This window comes from Phyllostomus discolor, chromosome 9 (assembly GCF_004126475.2).
Source record: "Phyllostomus discolor isolate MPI-MPIP mPhyDis1 chromosome 9, mPhyDis1.pri.v3, whole genome shotgun sequence".
Lineage (NCBI taxonomy): Eukaryota > Metazoa > Chordata > Mammalia > Chiroptera > Phyllostomidae > Phyllostomus > Phyllostomus discolor.
The window spans coordinates 83,157,919-83,181,617 of NC_040911.2; the positions used below are offsets into that span (position 1 = coordinate 83,157,919).

General features: G+C 55.0%; 1 protein-coding gene across 3 annotated transcripts in view; it reads right to left on the reverse strand.

The window, feature by feature from the left end:
* SNPH (syntaphilin) overlaps window positions 1-21,527 on the reverse strand; it is a 39,209-nt gene extending 17,682 nt beyond the window's left edge. For all 3 annotated transcript variants that reach the window (XM_028525035.2, XM_036009658.1, XM_028525032.2), the window contains exons 1-2: window positions 21,278-21,527; window positions 20,928-21,034 (exon numbers count right to left, since the gene is read on the reverse strand). The gene's annotated coding sequence lies outside the window, so the exon portion shown is untranslated. The remainder of the gene's footprint in view (window positions 1-20,927; window positions 21,035-21,277) is intronic.
* Between the last annotated feature and the right edge of the window lie 2,172 nt (window positions 21,528-23,699).

Genomic DNA, 23,699 nt, shown 5'->3' on the forward strand with positions numbered 1-23,699 from the left:
CTAGGAAATGTCTGTTTTAACTGAACAGCGGTGAACGGACAGCAGGGTCCAGGGGAGGGGAGGGAACAGCCCAGGGAGGCGACGGGGCAGGAGCTGGAACCAGCCCTCCCCCGTGTGCCTGACGTTGGGCTCTGCCCTGGGGCCCCGGCTCCGGGTCAGCCCGGAGGAGACAGCCTCTGAGGCCGCCCCCACTGGAAGGCTCTGCAAATGCACACCCCATCTGATCCCCTGGGGAGGGAGGGCAGGTACAGCCTATTCCGTGTGACACCAGGAAACCCGAGGCTGCACCAGCTGTAAGATCACTCAAGGTCGTGCCTTGGACTTCCAGGTCACACGCACCCGCACTGCTACTGCATCATGAAGGTCTCACGATACAAGAGATCTGGGGCCCTCACCATGAGGACCACTGTTCTCAGTTCTTGCAACAGCTGCTGTGACCCACTCTTTAGCCCACTGGGTCCTGTGCCAGCCCACCACTGACAGGCCCTCAGCTCCCTGAGCCACATCACGTGGTCCCTCTCGGTGACCTTGGGCCTTAACCTCTTGCAGTCCCAGCTGCCTCATGTACTCGGTGGGAATCTCCCTGCTGACCCTGCCTGTCTCTTTGGGATCCAGCCAAGGCAAGGAATGCAGGGATGGGGCACGTTCTTGGGCAACGGGAAGACTGAACACTTCTTGTTATTACAACCACTGCTTCTTGAAGGGGATCTCTCTCTCTTTTTTTCTTCTTCAGAGATAGCCTTTGCTTTACTCCCTGAGGTTAGAGCAGGCCCAGGGGGTGAGTCTGCAATTCCAGGCACCTCTGCCAGGCCACCTGCCGTGGATGGCTCTCCAGGGCCATGTCTGGCAGGCCTCCAGCACGGGGAGAAGCAGCAGGTGGAGTGCTGGTTTCCATCCCTCCGCCAGCCGGCTGCGTGCTAGGGCTGCCCCTCTGCAGCCAGCCATGGGGAGGAGTTGGAAACAGAGGGACGGTGGGGCCAGTCCCAGCTCGGTGGCTGCCTGGCAAGTGGCTCCTGGCAGATGGAGGCCCTTCAGCGACCTTGGCTGCAGCATATGCTTCCCTGGGCTTCTCGGCTGATAGAGCTGCCAAGCCTCAGCCCGGCTCTTGGACCTGCCCCTGCTCCTGAGGTTCCAGCTCCAAGGCATCACAGGAGGGGGAAGAAGGTGGGGCCTCCATCTCCATGGATTCTCCCTTTCCCCCAGATCTCTGTCCTGGTTTTCAGGGTCCTTGCGTGGGTGCCCTCCTGGCTTTTTATCCCAAGTACCAACAAGGGCTAACACAGTCTCAGAATTCTAGAATGGAAAGGATATTGGCTAGACTTTGTCACAGCCCATTGTTTTATGAGAGAAAGTGACCCCCAGAGAGAGCCGGTGATTTGTCTGAGGTTGCTTAGCAAGCGGGGTCGGAGCCGGGGCTGGGAGCTTCACTCCGACTCTAGTGACGCAGCTTCTGCACCACAGCCCCCGCCCCTCCCTCGCACTCGAATCCAGGCAAAAGTGTGATAAAATAAGAGCAAAACACAGCTTATGAGTAAAGAAGTGATGGAAGGAAAGGCTAGAGACCAGACAGGAGGAGTCTCACCACTCTCAGGCAGCTCGCAAAGGACACAGGCATTGTAAAACAGACACTGACTCCAAGGCCCGGGAAGACAGAACACCACAGCCAACCACAAACACCGGCCCGGCAGCAGCAGCAACAAGGTTCAGCTCTGACTCCGCGCTTCCTGGCCACCAACGCAACATGAGAAATGATGCCCAGTCTTCTTGTTCTCACGGTTAAGGGGGAGCGGGAAGCAGACCAATTCGTTAGGAGAAATAAAGCCCTCCCTAAAACGAATGCTAAAAGAAATAGTTTTGCATGGGGTTTGCTGCAGGGAAGAGGGCTGGGGGGGGGGGGGGTCCTAAGACAGAGGAAAGCTGAGGCCCTTGGAGCTGACCCAAGTCGCCCTGGGTGTGCTGTGCGTCACTGACTCGAGGGCGAAGGACCCGAGGAACCCAAGGACCAGAGAGCTATGGGGACGTGGCGATGGATCCCATCTGCCTGGGACCACTGCCCCTTTCCAGGCAGGTAGTTTCCGACTCAACCTGAAATCGGAGAGCTTCCGCCTTCCTGGGAATCCAAAACTGGGAACCCTGTAAACTCACTCTCATTCATTTTTTTGTCTCTCTCACTCACATTCATTTCCTTTCTCTTTCCCTCTCCTGGCATTTCATGACAATCTGGTCCAACTGCCACATTTTCTAAGCAGAAAGCAGAGGACTTGCCAAAGGCCACGGCGTGAGCTACAGGAGCAGGCGCATGAGGCTGAGAGCCAGCTGATCCCGGTCCCACCAAGCCCTCTGGGCACGCTGCTCCCGTTGGAAGCCAAGTCTCATCTACCTCCTCGCAGTTCCCGGAGGCTCTGCGTGGAGTTGCTACCCACGGAGTCAGAGGCCTTCATCTCTGCTCCCAGACCCTCTGCTCCCCAGCTGCCAGCTTCTCGGCCATCCATGCAGCTGACTCCTGTCCAGCGGATTTCCAATGGCATTTCCCACGTCAGGTTGAACTCGCTTGCCTCCGCTAAGGCCCAGGGCCTTCGACAGGACCCCACATGGCTCAGGCTTGCCAGAAGAGGTCTGGAAATTACAAACCCCTCTTCCGAGAAGTCCTCCCTCTCTGGAGAAGCTGTTGCAGGTGTTAATTTAGCTAAAGTGGACATTTAAACATCTTTTAAAAGGGAGATCCTATAAATATCTATGTCCTATTTAAAAAGCCCTTTGTTGCTGAGAGGCCGACTAACCAAAGAAATTGTGGCTCTGGGCTCAGACACACCTGGCTTTGAATTCCAAGCTCCACCACGCACCACCTTCATGGCAGTGGGAGTGTCACTTCACTCCGCTGAGCCACAGCACCTTCTGTAAGGCGGGGCGGATTACCGCTGTGCGTGAGCACGGTCAAGGTCAGTGAGAGCGCATGCCTGATGCCTCTCATGGACCTGGTACAGGGGAAACACTCCACGACCTGTAGTGATTATTTATTCCCCCAGATACAGTCTTCTAAAAAAAAAATTCTTATCCAAGGATACGCTTATTGATTTTAGAGAGAGGAAGGGGAGAGGGAAGAAAGAGAAAGAGGGAGAGGGAGACATCGATGTGAGAGAGAAACATTGATCGGTTGCCTCCTGTATGCGCCCTGACAGGGGACTGAACCCACAACCTAGGTGTGTGCCCTGACCAGGGACCAAACCCACAGGACATTTTGGTGTATGGGACGATGCTCCAGCCAACTGAGCCCTTGGCTAGGGTCACCTAAATACAGTCTTATTCTTAATGTTCTTTATATATAATTACATCTTTATCCCACTCCAAAATCTTAATCTGAAATATTGTGATAGTTTGTATCTCAGGGGTCCTTGACTACAGAATCGTTTATATCTACTTAGGTGTACTGGCTGCAGAGACCAGTGAACCTGCATGAGGGCACATGGCAAGTAGGTGGCAACGCTGAGAGTGGGACCCAGACCGATGCCAGCGGGCCCTCCAAATGACACCTGCACTCAGCAAATCCAATTAGTCAGCAACTCCGAACCCCGACGGCAGCCCCAGAAAAAGATAAAAGACACAGAGCTGATCCTTCTGATTTGCAGATTCTGTATCTGTGAATTCACTCGCTCCCTCCAATTTATTGGCAACACTCGAGTCAGCCCTCGCGGTTCTTGCACAGTCATTCTCACACATGCGCTGTGCAGTAGAAAAAGTCACTTTGGCACATTTTAGCACATTGCCACTTTGATCTAACAGAGCATCTTAAAGTGACTTGGTCCAACACAGGAACTCCTGCTCTGAATGTGATGCCCTCAGCACCTTCTGCTCCCTGCCTGGTCCAAGCCACCACCTCTGTCCCTGGCGAGGTGGCAGTCTCACCCCTGCCACCTCGACACAGTGGCCAGAGGGATCCTTCGAGAATATGAATCAGATGCTGTCACTCCTCCACTTGAAACCTTTTCCAATCCTCCCATCTTGTTCTCACGGTTACGGAGACTGAAAGCTCTTAGATTGGAATAGAAGCCCAGGTCCTTACTGTGGCTAAGGTAAGGCCCCGCCCCCTTCTCCCTCTGACCCGCCTACCGCCGCCCCTCATTCATGCTGCTCTAGCCACGCTGCCAGCCGGCACTCAGGGCCTTTGCACGGGCTGTTCCCTCTGCCCAGCGTATTCTCTCTCCCCCTTCAGGTCTTCTCTCCCACACCACCCTCTCAGTGAACAGACCTTGCCCACTTCGTTTAAATTACAACTCTCACTGCCCCAGCACTCCCTCTCTCTCTTCCCCATGCTTTATTTTCTCCAGAGTCCTTAGCAACAGCTAATATGTTTATTTATTTATGTTGTTTACTGTCTCTGGACTGTAAGCTCCAGAAAGGCAAGAATATTGCCCATTTTGTTCTTTATTTAATTCCCAGTGCCCCGTGCACCACAGGCCTTCAGTAAATATTTGCTGAGTAAACGTGGAGGTCTACACTCATTGATGGCGCCACCCGAGTGAGGGCGAGCTCCTCAGTAAGTCAAAAAAGGGGCAAAAAAAGTTCTGTGGCTCTTTGTTCATAGTATTATGGTTTTTTTTCTTAACACATAGCATCCATTTCGGTGGCTTGTCTCTCCTACTAGATCATGAGCCCAAGGGTGTCGGTCACCTCTGAATATTCAGCATCTGGCAGGGTCCCGAGTGCTCAACTCCCAATAACAACACCTTCTGGGAGAGCATGAATCCAAGCGGCACAGTTTCCAGCTGCCCTTGCATCAGCATCTGGCCGGGCACCGTCTTGAGTGTGTTCCCCATTTATTCTCTCAGTTCCCTCTTATGTAGCCCCCCGGGCTAGAGGGTGTTCTTTCCATTTTACCCCAGAGGAAGCTTGGGCTGTGGAGACCAGTGAACCTGTATGAAGGCGCATGGCAAGTAGGTGGCAACACTGAGAGTGGGACCCAGAACCGATGCCAGCGGCCCTCTAAATGACACCTGCACTCAGCAAATCCAATTAGTCAGCAACCCCAACCCCCTACGGCAGCCCCCAAAAAAGGTGAAAGACACAGAGCTGATTCTCCTGATTTGTGGATTCTGGCTCTGCAAATTCACCCGCTCCCTCCCATTTATTGGCAACCCTCGAGTCTGCACCCATGGTTCTTGCATGTCATCCTCGGACATGCGCTGAGCATGCCTGACACCCATGTGAGTTGCCTGATGCCCACGTTTTCCGCTGAGGTGGAACATGGCAACCGGCTTGTCTCATTTCTCAGTCCCTCAACAAGCTTCCTTTCTGCGGTCTATCAGTGTCACGTGCTTTCGTTGACGCTGCTGTTTAATGTGGCCCGAAGGTGCGGGGCTGATGTGCTGTCTAGTGTCCCTGCGACGTGCCTGACGGAGAAAATGTGTCAGAGAAGCTCCATTCAGGTATAAATTACAGGGCATGAGCTGTTGGCATGAGCTCAATATGAATGAATCAACAATCTATATTGAGGAAGGCGTCCTTAAACAGAAATACACAGAAAACGAGGTTATGTATTGATCAGTTGATGAAGCTGCTGTGCCCGGAGGTTCAGGAGGACCTGGCCCTGTGTTCTCAGGGCACATCTGTCCAGTCCACAGATGTGAACACATTAGGTCTAGTTGTGTTCACGCGCACGTGTGCACACGTAATCACACTCATCTGCATGCTCTCTGCTCCCTGTCCCAAACGCTGCCGTGAGCACCGGCGGTCCCCGCAGGGGCGAACGACTATCACGCATGCGCACAGTGGGTACTCAGATGTGCCTGCGTTCGCGAGGCATTAGACGTCTTCAGCCCAGTCACACTGAGGGCCCCTTTCCCCATCTGCACGTGAGGTTAATCACTGCCAGGACCAGGAAGTGAGGTCAAGCTGCCAAGCACAGCGTCTGGCACACAGCAACCCACAAGCTGCAGCTGGGACACAGTTTCTGGCAGGCTGCAGGACAGCCTTTTAAGGCCTGCGTATTTGCCTAGGGCGTACGTGTGGGCCCAGGAGAGCCGATCTTAGGGCCTGTTCCTCCTTGGCACACTGACCTTCCTGCTCTGGCAGGCCTGGCCTCCTTCTGCCCAGCGCTGATCTCCAGCGGGGTGTGTGCAGCAGGAATCTGGAACCGAGGGGTCAAAGCCAGAGGGGCTCAGAGGCAGACAACTGCAGAGGTCCCAGACGCGCAGCCCAGTTCCCATCGTGCCCGAGGCAACTTTCCTTGTATGTACATGCATTTTCATTCTAGTCAACGTTTATAGATTGTGAGCTTTCATATTGTAATAGGTCCAGATTTCTAGCTTGTCTTGAAGAACCCCAAAGATCCTGCAGATTGTGCGCCTCATTCCAGCATGGCAAAGGGGGACTAGCGTTTTATCGGAGCTCTTGCTCTCGCCCCTGGGCTGTTGTGGTAGCTGCCCAGCACTGGAGCCCGAGGCTTGCAGCTCTGAACTCAGGGTGGGGGATGCACAAGGAGGCCCAGGAGACAGGACAGGGGACGTGGGGTGAGGGGGACATCTGTGCAGGAAGAGGCTGCTGGGTTAGAGAGGCACAGCAGAGAGCACCGGCTCTGGCTGCAGGTAGCAAACCGCTCCTCTTCCCACCTGAGGGCACACGCCGGCCTCCCCGCCCTGTAAGAGACACTCTTGCGCGGCTCTGTTGACACAGGGCTCTCAGGTGTCCCTCCCACCGGCCTCTGCCTCTGAGCAGGCAGGGACCATCACGATCACAGGGGCCCTGGGGTGGCCTGCAGCACCGTGGCGCTGTCCTCGGGCAGGCTGCAGCTGGGAACCTGGTTCTGAGCAGGCTGACCATGAACTGTAGCTCCCTCATCTGCAAAACGGGGTTTCAACGGCGATGATTTCATCAGATAATGCGGCGCAGGGCCTGGCGCTCACTGCCCGGCGAGCACTAGTTTCCCTCCCTTATTTTATACACCAAGGCCCGGAGACAAGTGAATAATTCATCCCGAGAAGGTCACGAATTAAAACGTGCTGCCTTACCTCTGCCTGGGTGTTTTTCAAATGTTAAATATGTTTATGACAGTAGTTATTACAGCCTAAGAGTAGCATATACCTTTAAAAAAAAAACTTCCCGTTTTGCCACTTAAAGATAAAAACTACTGGTTAATTTTCTTGTTGTCTCTTCTAGTTTTTTTTCTTGGCACAGAAGGAAATTTTGTGGGGGAGGTAGTTAGTGTCATCCAGTTATAACCTTGAAAGTCACACAGTTCATGGCAAATATGAACCTTTGTATCTTTAAAAAACTTAACACAGTTTAAGAATTGCCCATACTATGGTACGTGCTTTATTAGAATTATGTTATGGGCTGCATAATATTTCACTTCGTGGCTCCATGTAGGCAACACTCCCTCTCTGTGGAACATTTGGACTTTCTCCCTATCACAAAGAATGCTATAACAGATATCTCTGTGCATAAATATGTTTCCATATTTAGACTCATTTCCTCAGGACGGGTCCCCGGGGGCTCTGTAAGGTCAAAAAGTGTAAAGAAGCTGCCAGACTGCTTTCCTGGAGGCTGAGTGGCCGGCTGACTCTCCTGCCCCAGAACACAGGCACGTCAGCTGTGTGTTCCACGCGACAGTACCACTGGCACTTGGCCTTGCCTCCTAAAAGGCAAGGAGTTCAAGTTCGCACTCAAGGATTACCCCAGATGATCCTTCTGTCTCTTTGGCCCTGTGGCAAAGGGGAAAACCGAGGCCCCCAGGAGGGACCCGGCTCGAAGTGGCCCAGCTCCCAGACTGAAAGCAAGTCCCCACAAAGCGTCTTCCCTCTCATGACGGCAGCGCTTCTCCGTGGGGCAGCTCTGGAGGGCCATCTGGGTCCACATTTCCCGAGTGCCTGCTGTGCTGGGTCCTCCTCTGACAGTCCCAGTAACCGGGTCAGGGAGGGGCTGGGTGGAGGAGGGCAAGAGCTCTTGCGCAGAGCTCAGGAGGGGGGACCCTCGAGCAGGGCCCTGAGGGATGGATGCGCAGCTGCCTGAGCAGGAGCACTCCATTCAAAGCAGGGGACCCTGCAGAGGCCTGAAGGGGTGGGACCCAAGGGGCTGGGTGTCACAGACCAGATAGTGTGGGGGCGGGAGGGGAGCAGGGCGCAAGGCTGGGAGTGCCGTCTGAGCCTGCAGGAAGAAGTTCTGGGCAGAGGAATGACGAGGTCAGGTTTACATTGCAGGGGACGACCCTGGACCAGCTCTGGTGAGAGGCACCAGGACATTGAGACGGGAATGGAGGACAGCGGGGGGTTGGGGGGGCGGGGCGGGAAGCAAAGATGGATTCAAGGGAAACGTTGGAGGGTAGCTCTGCAGGGCCCCGGGGCCCCAGGGTGTTGGGCTGCGGGGAACGTGGGACAGGGCAGAATCGTGGCAGTGCCCAGGCCTCTGGCTAGGTGGGGGTGATGGAGGTTAATCGCTGCCCACTGAACGTTCAGGGTCCCCCTCCCTTAATAACGGAACCCCATTTTTGTTCAAGGGTGGCAATACAGCCAGCTTAACACACACAAGTCCCCAGAGCGACAGCAGCCTGTGCACCGTCAGCGGTGACACCTGCGCTTGAGAATCTGGCTAGTTGTCCCGCAGCCTGTGAGCCCCACCAGCGAGGTGGGCGCCGTGTGTTCAGTGGCTGGGAGCCTTCCCAGCTGCTGGGGAGGGCTGCGCTGAGAATCAAGGCCCAGCCAACACCTGTTGAAGGGAGCCAGGCGGCCAGCCAGGTGCGCCGGAGTCCCGAGAGTGCCACGCACCAGCCAGGGACCAGACAAGCGGCTGTGGGAAGAGCCATCTCCCCGGGGACACAGCAGACAGACCACAGCAGTGGGGGCCACGACACTCAGCTCTGCCACTGACCCACAGGCCTGAGGACGCACTCTCTCGATCTCGTGGTGCCTCAGGGTCCCCATTTGTAAAATGGAGATAGCGCCCCCCACCTCACAGAGCTGTTGTGACACCTGCCCTCTGCTGTCCTGTCGGCTCTGTCTCCCAGCACATGCTCCCCCAGGCTCACTCTGTGGGTTCGCATGCTTCTGCCTATGTGGTGCCCTCGGCCTAGAAAACCCTTCCAAGGTTCCTCTACCCGCTTCTCTTCCAAAGGCCAATTCAGGCACAGATGCCTGGGCACGGCTTCATAGGACACAGAGTTGGTGTCCACCCCCACCCCAGGAGGGCACTGCACTCACTCTTTTGGGAGCGCTTCTCACACCAACAGGACCCAGGCTGTTCACACACGTCTCCACCTGGGGACCATCTTTGCAGAGTTCCTAATCCTACAGACGCTCACACTCATGCACAAACACATTCACACACTCATGTGCACACTCACCCACACAGAGGCATTTGGTTGAAGCGTGTGTGCTGCTGGTGCGCTGTGCGGGGCGGCGGCAGAAGAGGTGAAGACACCCTCAGCCAGGCGCCACACAGCCCAGGACAGAGCAGGAAAGGCTCCCAGCTCTGCTCCAGCCGGCACATCCCCAAACCCGGCCCAGCGTGGCTGCCCCCCTCTGCCTCCCAAAGGCCTTTAGATGGCAACAGATGGTGCCTGAAATCGGGACGGTCAGCTAGAACGCTGCCCCGGCCACTCACCCACAGGCAGGCACTGCCGTGCCCACCTCACAGCCAGGGTGAGAGAGGCTCAGAAAAGTTACCCGACTCACCCAGAGTCACAGGGTAAAAGAAGCCAAGGCATCCAGCCCAGGGCCTGCTCCTGCAGGAGGTCAGAGGTCTGTGTGAGCTCTGGCCTGCACCCCTCGGGGTCTCAAGCATGCGGGTGCCCTGTTTGCAAAGTGAAGCTGGTGAGATGCGTGAACTCTAGTACCTGTGGGTGCTGCCTTTCCGTGACTCTAGACGTTGGTGGGGCAGAACGGAATCCAGAAGCAGGAGTCTCTCTCTCTCTCTCACACATGCACATGTTCACACGCGCACTCACATACGCACAGAGCCCCAAACTCCCACGGGGCCCTCTGTGGCAAGACTCAGACTGGGAGGAAATATGTGCAAAGTGTATACTTGACAAAGAACTTGCATCTGTAATATGTAAAGAATTGCCACAATGCAATAATAAGACGACCAACAACCAAATGCTTAAAGGTTTAAGAGTGGGCAAAATATTTAAACAGGCACTTCACCAAAGAAGGCTGACGGACGACAAATAAGCCCATAAAAGGGGCTCAACATCGTTACTCATTGAAAAATGCAAATGAAAGCCACAAGGAGCCACGGCACACACCTGTTAGAATGGTAAACACTGAGACGTGCTGGTGAGGATGTGGAGGGGCCGGAGCTCTTGTGCGCTGGTGGTGCAGCCACTTCGGAGACACCTGGGCAGTTTCTTAAACACTTACCTATGGATTTACTGAATAATTCAGCCATTCCACTCCTAGGTATTTACCCAAGAGAACAGGGAAGTATATTCCTACACAAAGAGTTATACACGAATGCTTCTGGCAGCTCTATTTCTAAAAAAAACCTCCGAATGTTCAACAAATGAAGAAATAAATGAACCATGGCTTATCCCTCCATGCAATGGAGTACTACCAGCAATAAAAAGGGATCAACTATTGATACACACAATGACAGGAATCTCAAATAATTATGCTGAGGGAATGATGCCAGACCCAAAAAATACGTGTATACTGCATGATTCCATTTACATGAAATTCTAGAGAACGCAAAGTAATCCACAGTAAGAGCAGATCAGGGGCTGCTGGCAGGGCCGGGGGGAGGCGGGGGAGAGGCACAGAAGGAGGAACTACGAAGAGGGGACGTGTGGGGATGACGGATGCGTTCATCACCAACTGTGGCAATGCTTCTGTGAGTTGTATGCCATGTGAAAACCGAATCGCACACTCTAAATACCTGCAGCTTGTTGTGTGCTGACAATAGTCCAATAAAGCTGGCGCAGGAGAAGCAGGGGAAGGGGAAAGGGGGGAGGAGCAGCAGCAAGCAGGACGAGCCTCACTTAGGAAGCCAGGTGCGCGCACACAGACACGTGCGTGGAGTACGACGCTGCCGCCTGGCCTCCAGGGTCACTCTGAGAGCCTCTCGAGCCAGGATTCGATCCGCTACAGACACCAAGGCTACGTTGCGTTTGCTCGTTTCATTTTGTCCAGAGTACTTCCTGTGTGCCTGGCTGGGGCTGGGCACCGAGAATCAGAGGTAAGTCAAACACAGTCCTTGCCTTAGGCGGTTCATCCTATTGGTCACGGCAGAGCCTTCCTGAAATTCGGCCCGCACACGTGGCCACATGCCCCGATTGCCCCAGCCGGGCTCCCTTCACAGGACCTGTCAGAGCTCTTCCTGGGCCTGATGTGTTTCCGGCCTCGCCACCTCTCAGGAGACACCCAACTTTGGCAGCGTCCTTCATCTGTGCTAAACGGGCGTCCATGCCAAACCCCAACTGATTTCTAATAACTGACTAATGAGATCTGAGTCAAGTCTTCACGGAATCACAGGCATTCAGGGCAGGGAAGAATGAAGGTTTCAAAGCCCAACAGCCATCTGTTTGAAGCCCCATTTCTCTGAATAACATTCCTCAGGCCCGGTTTGAATACCTCCGGTGAGAGGGGAGCTCACTACCAACTGAGGATGCAATGGATCTTTGGAAAACTAGAGAAGTTATAAAGTTCTTTCTTTCTGACTGTGGATGGAAGGGTATGCTATTTATGAAGCACTTACTGTGTGCTAAACCCTGTGCAGGTGCTTACACGGGTGGGATTTCTAGTCTAGTTTAATTCTCATGCCAGCTTTGCTCCGAAGAGGCCGGGGTTGTGATTAGGACCTGTTTTCACTACCGAGGAAACAAAGGGTCAGAGAAGCCAGAGACTTGTCCACAGTCACCAGGTAAGTCCGTGGTAGAGACAGAGATGGCAGCCAGGTGTGTCCAGCTCCCAAGTCCATACTTTCCGTTCTCAACCTCTCTGGGCAAAGGGTCTGCTGCCATGTAGGTTCGGGTCCTGGTTTCCTTCACCTGGATGCCGACCTCTGGGATTCCTCATGTGATGATCTCCTGCCAGACCTACCAAACTCTGGGGCTCCTCACCTCCCAGGTACAGGACCCTCAGAGTGAGAGGCCCCCTCCTGAGGGGGTGAAGAGCGGCTTGCCAGCAGGAAGCCACAAAACAGGGAGCTGGCTCTGGCTGTCCTGCAGCTCCAGTCTGGGCCCAGCCACCCCCCAGCACAGCCGGTCCCTGCAGGGCAGTGAAAGGGTGTGCGGGGAGGGGCAGGTGCTGTCCACCCCCTGACGGCATGAAGCGTGGCATGGTGCCTCAGAGCCTGGGCTCTGAGAAGGGGCTGTGGGGGTCCTGAGAGGGGCCCTGAAAGATGGCATTTGAGCTGGGCCTTGAAGCAGACAGGAGCACGGGACACAGCAGTGGGGACAGGAAGAAAACTATGGGCGGAGGGAACCGGGGTGAGCAAAAGTAACTGAGGTGGAAAGGAGCAGCTCATGGAACGAGTGCTGCCGACCTGGGGCAGAGTGCGTCCGAGGGCCCCTCAGGCACACGTCTGAGTGACACAGCTTCCCAACACCCATCTCATGCGGACTCCCTGCAGTGAGGCCCCGGGCCGGTAAAATCGCTCTTACATATCCAGCTAAGGGCTGAGGAGGGAGGAATGGGTATCCACAGGCCTGAGAGAGCAAAGAGGGAGAGAAAGAACAAGAAAGCAAAGGAAGGAAAAAGGTGGTGGTGGTCATGGAGGACACGGGCCCTGGAGCCAGGGACTTGGTAGCTCAGCCATACGTAATGGCCGTGGGACCGTGGGTGGGTTGTCAAGTTCCCTGTGACCCCATTTCCTCCATAATTGTACTTCCCTCCGCAGAGCTGTGGGACGATGCTCTAAGGTACACACCCCGCACCTGCTGGGTAGTGTGGCTGTCTTCACTAGCCTGGACGAGAGCTGGGTTGCAGAGGGGCAGGGAAGCGATTGAGGCGTGAGAGAGGGGGCATCTGCTGTATTCCAGGCCCTTCCCCACGGAGGAACACGGCCCCGTGGGTAAGGAATTTGTCTGAGATCCCAGGCGAACGAGCAGCAGAACTGGAGATGACCCTGAAGCCAGTGCACACCCTGAGCAGCGAGGAGCTCCTGGGAGGCCCAGGGCTGCCTCAGTGGAAGGAGCCGGGCCTCCCCGACTCGGGCTCTGTGCCCCAAACGTGAAGAAGATGGCCCAGCCTGTCCGTCTTAGGCTCTCCCACGGCCTTCACCGCAGAGGCGAAGTTTGGCATGACTTTCTCCTGGGTGGACTCAGGGTCCAAAGCCTGCCCCTTCTGAAAGGGGGCTGGGAGGGAGGTAAGTGGTATAGTGAGGAGAGGTGAGAGGTGGAAATGGAGCCAAACTGGCCTCCTAAGGAGACGTTGGGAAAGACCCAGGATTCACCAGGCCTCCATCCCCGCCATTGAAAAAACTCAAGAGAGGGAGGAGGAGAGGGCTGGGTGGGTGGGTTGGGATGGGAGTAAAAATAGAAAATTGTACTGCAACAATTTAAAAAAAAAACCTCAAGAGAACAGGGCGATGCCCTTTGCTGAGGGGCACCAGCCCTGTGGCCCAGCCGGACTGGTGTGCTCACTTCCCGGGGGTTTGTTCCCACTCCTCTCCCTTTCCCGAGCCCTTTACTCTGCTGGACCTTTACATCCTGCACTAGTTCTTCCTCCACCTCCAGGAAGTCTTCCTAGATAGTCCCAGCCTACAGTTATTCTTTCTCCTGGAAACACCAGTGGCACCCACTACTCATAACACCCGTGACTGGTCCTATTAGAATTCCAGATCCTCTGGACTGCAAGACTGTCAAGCACGGCCATTCCAAACTCCATCCCCCTTGCACGAACTCCTTTCAGAATGTCCAGACCTACGTGCTCAGCCCAGGCGCCCTCCGCTGACTGTACTTGAGTATCTGCAGACAATTATCCTTAACCCCTGAAGACTATTCCGTCCCGACAGCGTGGGAAGCCAGGTCCAGTACACCTGGGCTGGGGTCCCGACCCCACCACTTCATGGGTCTGTAACTCTGGCCAGTTTCCTCTTTCCGAGGGTTCCAGTTTTCTCAACCACAAAAGCCCCCTGCCTCACCAGTGGAGCTGTGCTTCACCGTCCGTGTGTGGTAGTTTCATTATTTTGATCACTAATCACTAGTTTAGAGGCAGCACAGCTTAGAAGAGAGAACAGAGTGTCGAGGCCAAGCAGCCCGGCACTGACCACTGACGTGGAGGCTCCGCAGCACAAACCACGCCCTCTCTGCGCCTCAGCGTCCTCGCCTGTAAAGTGACGGCACCACGTGCTCGGTGGGCCTGAACTGTCAGCTGCTCCCTGTTCTCTCTGACCCCTGTGCGTCCTGACCTTTCTTCCGGAGCTGCACAGTGTCCAGGTTAACGCGAATGCAGCTGCCCTCTCCCTGAGCATGCGTGTGTGGAGGGCGGTGTGCTGTGTGCCCTGCATCCAATCCCCACATCCACCCTCTGAAACGGGTACTGCACGGCTAGTGCCCAATATTCAGTGACACACCCAAGGGCAGCTGCTATTAATATTCGGATGAGTCAGGCCCCGTGCACCCTCTGCGTATCTTTACCAGGCCAAAAAGCCCCCTGAGGGTAGGCACCGCGTCTGTGGTGCCTGGGCACTCCGTGCATATTGGTAGAACAGATGGATGTAAATACTTCTCTGCGTTTCCCCACAGAGGCCGGGATAAAGCCTTGCCACGGTAGGCGCCTGATGAATATTTGATTAACTGGAGCCGCACAGTATAAACTGTCATTAGAGGCTCCAATCTGAATCCCAGGATGCCCGGAGACTGAGTCAGTGTGGCTCCTCCCACTAATCTGGAACTCCTGGAGGGCTTTCTCTGAGGACGCTCTAGGCTTCCTCCACAACCAGGTCCCCAATTCTCGGGGGTGTCCGTGTGGCAGAGCTGTGCATACGGAAACTGTTTACGACCCGGACCTCATACAACCCAAGCAGAGGGTGGCAGGACCTCGGCAGCAAGGCCAGCGTGGCTTCCAAAGGCCAGGAGCCACCCCTCCCTCCCACGGAGGAGCTGCCAGAGCCTCTCTCCATGCCCGTCTCTCAAGGTGGCTTCTGTGCCAGGCTGCACGGGCCACCAGCCAAGTTCCCACTTCTGAGGCTGCCGACCGAGCTTCCAAAGACCCCGGGCTAGGGAAGCCCGGCCAGTGCCAGCTTCAAGGGGGCACAGAGGTGTCTGGAGGCCTCGGTCCCTAGAGACTCAATCCCGACAGGGCCGCCAAAAGGACACAAACAGGGCCTTTGAAGCAGCGGGCCCAGAAGCAGATGATCACCAGCCGCCAAACGAACAACGTGGTGCCCAGCCTCACAGACAAGGCTGGCCCTGCCCCAGGCCCCCTCCGCAGCCTCCTCGTCTCCCTTCTCCGCCCACACACTCAGCTGACGTCCGCCAGGCACGACGTGTCCAGCATCTGGAACTTTACACCACAGGACACAGACGGATGACCTGCCGCAGACACAGTTTAATAGGTGCATTTAAAATGCTGCCTCGTTGGCCACATGTTAAACATTAAGAGACGTCACAAACAGCCAGATTTCTGTATAAATCAGAACACCTGACGGTATTGGGCCCAGGAGCTGGCTAGCAGCGGCCTCCTTCAAGCAAGCACTTTTCAGTCTGCTGTAACCCCCAAACAGCCCAACCCGTTTTGCCTGTGTCGACAGCCGGGTTTGAGATCCCTCGCGTTACATGCAGAATTATGGCATACGGACTTCCTGATGGCCTTATGAGGTAGACAGCATCATTTCCCCACTTTTCAGATGAGGAAACAGAGGTTCTGAGAGAAAAGGTAACTCGGCCAGGATCCAAACCCAAGCAGCCTAAATCCAAAGTCAAACACAAGGACACTCGTCTGCGGTAAAATGAGCAAAATACAGGCAGTGCAGTGAGTGTTTCATAAAGCAAAATGCATTTGATTTGAAGGAGTACCTCTTCCTTCCCTGGTATTATATCGCCTTCTTTCTCTGGGGACAGAGGTGTTAAAATGCTCTTTCACTATATGACAGTGATAATAAACAGGACTCAAAACATCATTCAAGGATGGCCGGTTAGCTCAGTTGGTTAGAGCGTGGTGCTCATACTTGCCATTTGAATGTCCTTAAATGGCAAAATAAAACGTTGGCTAACCTAGGAGAGACCCCCCAATGTACAGATATTTGAAATTGAAGTCTGGGGCTACCGCTCTGCTACAAAGCCTTCCTGTCCCAGAAGGCCAGCATGCCTCTGCTGCTCCTCCCGGTTCAGACCGCCTGTATCTGCAACTCATCCTAACGCTGAAGAGGCAGCTTTTGAACTGGGCCTTTCCCAAGCCCTCTCCCTGCAGCAAAGCCACAGAGCATTTGTTCACGCCTCTTGTTGTGGTTATCTCTTCTTCCTCGAGTTACAGTTATCCAGTTATCAGTGTCCTCTCCACTCCCGCACCCCCTAAAGTGGCTACAGAACAGAAGGAAGAGCTGCTGAATTGTGAGCCAGTCAGAGCTTGAAAAGCCCTTAGAGATCACCTTTGACTCTCATTTTGCAGGTGTGGAAATGCAAGGGCCATGCCTCAGGCCACCCAGGCAGCCTGCAGCAGAGCCTGCAGAGCTGAGGTGAGTCCCTCAACTCCCCGGCGCTGGCTCTTCCCACTGCACCAGGCTGCTCCCCAGACAGTCCCTCATGATTGACTCAGCACCTCGATTTGGAGGATGGTGCAGAGCATGTGATGCACACTTCATAAACATCTGTTTATTAGGAGGTGCAAAGCAGCTGAGGGAACACAGGCCTCTCCCTGTCCAGGTCCCTCAGCTTGAGCTTCGCAGCCCCTGCGTCAAACCTTCACCCAGTGCGAGCTGCCCGTCCAGTGCAGAAACGGCCCCTCAGGCCTCTGGTGACCTGGATGCAGAATGACTGCACGCAGCTGAGAAGTGCCGTTCCCATCAGGCCAGAGCTGTGCTCCCAGCCTTGCTGAGTAATCCTGGGTAATGCCTTCACCTCTCCGGGTGCTGGCGCTTCAGACAGGAGGCAGGCTCAGAATGGATGTGAGGAAGAAGTCCCCAGGCCTACTGCATGGTTGCGGGCGCCTGCCAGGCTCTCCCAGAGGAACGCCAGAGTCCCGTCTCTGTACGCTCGAAAGGGCAGGGAAGGTCTGGGCCCACCCGGGACCAATGGACGTTCCACTGGACTGTGCCACGGAGTGGGCTTGAGTCGTCCCTCAGACTTCTGTGGCCATGTTTTGGGGTCAGAAGCCAACAAGTCTCTAAAACTGTTTGGTAATACCCGAAGGTGGGTAGAACATTTATCATCCTCATCCTCATCATCCTCATCATCATCACACACGAATGCAATGCCAAAAATAAGGAGATGACAATGGTGTCATCTCTCTAAAGCTTTCCTGACCCAAGTGGGAAAGACCACCCTTCTCCCCACCCCACTCCACCCCACGTCCATGTCATCACAGTTCCTAGACCGTTTAAATATTTGTCCCCTCTCGTCAGCTGCGAGCTTCTTAAACTGAACGTGAACTGTTACTCGTTCCTGTATCCTGTGCACGTATCCAGGGCGTGACTAACAAGTAAACAAGCGCTGATTAATGTTTAGCTAAGACAAGGAATCCCCTCCACTCCTATTCTGGGCCAAGGTGGCATTTAGATCTTTTAGAGCCAGTAAATGCACCTGGCCCATTTGGGGGACGGCAGCACCGACATTCAGAGGGAACTGGCGTCCGCAAAGCTACCCAGTCAATGAGGCGGCCCAGGCTGAAAGGCTCTCCCCGACTCCCAGTAGACAGCGCACTTCCCGCAAAACCTTCTCCGGTTTCACAACAGATCAGCTGTGTGACTCTGGGTGAGACCCCTGGCCTCTCTGCCCTGGCTTTCTCATTGTAAACTGGGTGAGATCCCAGTGCCCACATAATGGGGTCATCTGAGCAGTAAAAAAGTGAACCCCTGTAGAAGAGCACCACGCACAGGACGCGCTCAGAACGTGTGTCTGTCGTGACTGTCATTCACTCCTAGCCATCCTCCGTGGTAACGGGGCAACTACCCCCCACCCGCACAGCAGGGCTCGCACTGGAAGGGGGGCTTTTCAGCTCTGACTTACACACACTTCCGCCCAGCCAGTCCTCTGCGGGAATCACTTTGGGGAAACGCCTTTCCCTTCTCACACCCCCTGCGCACACACGTGCAGCGCACACACAGCTCACAGGGGTGGCAGCGAGGTCTGACGGGGAGGCAGCGAGACTTCTGCGAGAGTGTGCTCCTTCGCGTCAGACACACCTGCTGTCAGACAGGAGTGCTGCCACTTCTGGCTGTGCGATCCTGGGCCAGTCCATCTCTCTAAGCCTCAGTCTCATCACCTGTCAATCAGGTGTACTTCGTTATGAGGATTCCCTGCGATACTCATGCTCCATCAACGATACCGAGAGTAATGCTGGTCTCAATTTTATTCAACAAAATCCACTTGAAAAAAATGTCGGAACCAGAAGGGACCTAAGGGACCAGGTGGTCCAGTCCTCCCAGGTCCAAGCCGGAGGCCCAGCAGTCTAGAGTGGAGGTGTGATTGGCCCGAGGTCACGCAGTGAGATGGCAGAATGAGACTTGGGACCTGGGTCTTCTGATTTTCTACTGTGCGTCCATTTTAGCCAATTGGTTCTTCTCTGCCACCCCCCGCCCCAAACGCAGTAAGTGGTCAGAATCACTCTTCCCAACCGCCTTCCCTTGACGGTCATCTTAGCACCATCTGCTTACTGACAACGCCACTCTCCCAGGCACATCTGGCCCCCTGAACCTGACTTGAGGAGAGGGTAAAACCACTGGCGGCCACTGACAATAGCGATGACAACAGTATTAGTAACAGAAACGACAACTGACAACTGCACAACGCCCTATGCTCCAAAGTGCTCTCACCCACACCTCCAACAACACATTCCGGAAGCTGCTCCCTAACCTAGCTGGCTGAGGGACATAATTCCCTCAAACTTACTGAAGACCTACTTTGTGCCTAGCCACGGACTAGAGGCTGGAGACACAGACAAGCAAGGTGGCCTCTGCCGGGAGGATACAGGGCAGGTGGAGACATCGCCACTTCTTTTGGCCCAAACGATACAGCAGCGACATGACCTGCCCCTCCCCACGGGGAGCCTTCTTTCCCGTGCTGTCAAGAGGCAGCTCCCTGTCTGTGGAATAAGTCAGGGCAAGAAAGGGTGAATGCGAGGCTGAAAATGACAGCAGGAGCAAAGATAAAGAATAGAAAATACCGACACCAAAAACTTAGCTGCCTCGTCTCAGGGAGACTCTAGGGCGAGACTCCGGGGAGGGTCAGGGAGACACGGTGGGTCCCTCTGAAATCAGGAAGCCGTGGTCCCTGCCCCTCCGCTGGCACACGCGAGTCTGAGGCTGCTGTTCTCTTAGGGACTCTGCTCTCAGATGCCAAAATTTTCCAAAGCCAGTGCTGGGCTTTATGTGCCTCCTTGGGACCATCATTTGCTAAAATGATGTCACAGCCGCTGCAGTGGAAACATTTGTGCCTCCTGGTTGCTTCCCAGGGCCTCAGCCCAGCAGGCCAGCACACCCCGGTAGTCACTGTCCCCGGGCAGGGACACCATCCGCCGGGTGGAGAAGAGATGGGCAGGGGTGGGGCGGGGAGAGGACTACAAGAAGCTACTCCTCTTTCCCCAGTCTGTCTCCCAAGTCCTGTGTCTGTGGGAATCTACTCCGTGTCGGGCACAGGTGCGATTTTAAGTGTCTCCTTGAACTCTAGCATCAACCCCGTGAGACATGTACCCTCCTTCCAGATTTACAGATGAGGAAACCGAAGCGTGGGAGGGGAAGCAACGTGACCAAGGTTACCCCGGTGAGGGCACAGGAACAGGACTGCCAGGACTGCCGTCAGCCCAGGACTGCCTTGCGCCTTCAGTTCCACGAGACCCACAAGGTCAGTGTTTCACCTGAGAAGTCCACAGTTGAAAGAGATCAGCTGAGGAAACCCTACTTATTTCATACACTCAAGTTTAAACCCTGGGTTGCTTTAAGACAGAGGTCCCCCTGACGTGTTAGAGCTGCTTGAGTGGCACATCATGAATGTACGGACCATCTAATCCAACGCCTGCAGTGAACAGAGGAGCAGAAAGACACCCACGCCTGAAGAATCTTAAAATGGCTACTAGTGGCCTAGTAGCAAGCAAGGGGACCCGAACCTGGGGCTGCGGCACTTTGCCCACACCACCCTGCCTGCGGAGATCGCCTTTTCTATGGGAGCAACTCCGGCCCATCCCACACCTCCAGACCTGCAGAGTAGGCAGGGGAAGCCGGCAGTGTGTAGCCTCGCCTCATCTGCAGGGCTGAGGATGGGGTTACACGTGGGGCTTCCCAGGCCAGTAGGTGTTCCGAACAGCCTGGCTCCACATCCCATGGAGGCTCCGGGGAGACTGAGGCCCCGACCTCCCACCCTAGAGGTCATGGGCATTTTTTCCAGATCTACTGCAGGGCCCTGATGCTTGGGGGGGGGGGGGGGATTATGGGAAGGAAGCTGTCACTGGCCCTTGACCTTGGGTTGGGTGTGGGGTTCCATCCTTCTCCCACCCCCAAGCACCCCTCTCCTCCTCCAAGAGAAAAGAGGCGTGAATGTTTGCCAAATGCTGGGAGAGGAAAACAAATAGCAATAGGGTAGACCCTGAAACCCTTCTAATCGCCCACCTTGGGCATCTTCCCTGTTGCAGTCAGCATCCTCTAGTTGTGAATTTCAGGGTGGTGGTGGTGGTAGGGGGGTGCGATTAGAAGGATGTAGGGGAACGAAGGAGGGTGAGAATGAGTCACAATTAACCCCTCCTCGGCCGGTGCCCTCTGAGGATTCTACCGCAGCGAGCGGCCCCCGCCCACCACCCACCGCGGCAAGCAGGGGTCCCTCCGGGCTCGGCTCGCAGCGGCCTCCTCACCTGTGTCCACTCGCCCTCCGCAGCTCGGCCGGCTCGCACCACTTCGGCCCGGCTTGGCGCAGCGCCTCTGCAGTCGCTGCTGCAGCTGCCTGGCCCTGATCAGCAACCTGCGGCGGTGGGGGACAAGGGCAGACAGGTGCGGGTGAACGCGGGCGGGGACACCCGGGTAGCTGAGCCCTCGGCCGCTGACAGCTGGGCCGCCGCAGCCGCGGAGCTGGGAGGGCAGGCTGCCTCGCTCCGCTCCCCGGTGCGGTCCGCGTCTCCCCTCCCCCACCCCGCACTCGGCACCCTGGGCCGCGTAGGGCGTAGCTGGGGGGTGGCCGCGGAGGTCCCCGGGGTCCCGTCATCACCTGCGGAGGCTCCCATGGCTTCGGCTGCCCCGCCAGGGCCGCCGGACTGCTCTCCCGAGCCCCTGCTGGAAGCGCTAACTGGGCGCGCGCCGGGGCTGGGGCTGCCGGCGGGAGGGGCGGGCCGGGGAGGGGAGGCGGATGGAAAGGACGAGCCAGTCCGCGGCTCGCCGGCGGCTGCGTAAGCGGCTGGTCTTCACTTTCCTTCTTAAAGAGATAGTTGGCACCTGGCTCCGAAGGGCGTGGGAACGGGGCGCGAGCACGCAGAGCGGCGTCCTCTCGCAGGACACACCGGCCTGCGCTCACAGCTGGGCCGCGGGCACCGCCGGACGCGGGCGGGTTCGCGCGCGGGCTGTGTGACCCCGGGCGAGCCCCTCGACCTCTCTGGGCCGCGGCTTTCTGGCCTGTAGCGCGGGACGGTGAGACCGGTCTCGCTTCCCGGCACAAAGTCGGACGACGTGAAATAGTGATTTGATCCGATTTTCTGTAGGAACATTTTTCACCCCCAGACCGAGGAGCTCCGAGTACCGGGGTGATGTAAAGAAAACTGCACTTGGACTACTAAGAAGAATGATAGCAAGAATCTTAAATATCTGAAAACGAAAATGCTTTTCTTTGAAGTCGGGATGGTGAGTCATTGGAAAGACGGAAACGTACACAATCACAATGTAAAGTAAACGTTGGTGGAACACCTTTCCCTCTGTCTCCCATCACTGTCACGGGAGGAGCCTGGAGGAAACGTGGGGGGAAGCCCAGGAAACCGGAGTCCCCGCCTCGCCCTCCCACTCCTAGCGGGGCAGCCGCGCTCCGGGCCTGGTTGCTTAGGTGGCGCCCGTGCGGGAAGTGGGGAGCAGCGGGAAGGGGCTGCCCCTTCTGAACCAGCCCTGGCGATCGCATCAGTCATCCCGCTGCTCAGGACCACCCCTCACCGCTCCCGGATCCCGGTCCAGCGTCGCGGCCTCCGGGAGGCCTTCTCGACCACCCTTCTTCCCCACTCCCTCTGCCCTGTTTCCCCGCATCTCTCCACCAGCCCGCGTGTTCTATGCTAACTATGTGTTAGTCTGTCGTGGTCACCCCCACCAGAATGTACACTCTATGAGGGAAGGGACTTTGTTCTGTCCCCTATTTCTTTGTCCTTAGTGCCTAGAATAGTGCCCATCACATATTAGGTGTTTGATGAATATTGACGAAGTGAAGGAGCAAGCAAGCAGCACGGTGCCCGGCCCCCGGCCCTAGTCTCAGGTAAGAACGCTGGTCCCGAAGTCTCTGTCTCCTTGTGGCAAGGCCGCACGTGGGGCCTCTGCTCGTCTCCGCCCCAGGCAGACTTTTCCAGAAGGGCTGTAAAGTGACTTCACTGGTTTTATATGGCGACTCTGCGACACTGGCCTGGTTACTATTTCTAACGTACGTGAAAAAGAGTTAAAAATTAAATGAAATATGCAATTAATTGTGACTTTTCAAAGTTAAACCTTTTTCTGTAGCTCTGATTTGTGGTAAATCTCTCTATAACAATATAATGCCTATACTCTTGCAACAAAGGCCTATACATCATTAGTTATATTTCTCCCTCTGTTCAATTAAGTCGAATGTTCTAATTGGAAGACCAATGACCATCAATACATTATGCTTCGTGGGAAAACATGGAGAGCAGTTGCAGCAGGAATAGGAAACTGTAGTTGAAAAAGCCGTGTGAAATAAGGCCCGCTGTCTAAAAACAAACAAAAAAACCCCCCAATGTTGTATTGTCCAAGTTAATTGATGAAATGTTTTATCTGCCCTAAGGCCTGCCTAAATTATATAAGTGACATTTTTTACACTTCAAGTAAAACCAAAGGAAGCTGTGTAATTACTGTTTGTTTATCAGGAGATAATTACTGAGATTCTCATTAAAAATATACTTTTTTGTCTGTCCCCCATGTTTGTTTGTTTTTGCTCGACACCCAGAAGACTACATTTCCCAGCAACCTCCACAAGGAACTTCCCTAAGTTAGAGGCACCTCGGCCCACAATTCTCCCATCCGGAATGGTGTTGGCTAGTGAAAGAGCTCTCTCCTCAGCATCATAATGCATGTGGTTGAGAGAACCAGTGTTTAGTTACAGTCTAAATCACAACAAATGAGCATTTTAAGCATAAAACAAAATTATTCTAAAAAATAAGTTTTGTTTTGAACTAATCAGAAAATACTTTAATTTGTTTAGTTTCAAGGCAGTTTTGATTCTGGTTTGGGCTAAGCACACCCCTCCCAGTGAACGCTGCAGTGAAACCTGAACAAATGCACAGAGCACTTGTTAGTATTCGGAAGAGAAAAAAAATAGGAGGCAAATTGGGGAGGGCCAGAATTTGACCTACCACTGCACTAGTGGGTTTACCGTTTTTGTTTTTTCTGATATCCCCTGATCTAGTCAAGGCAGCCAAAATCTGGAA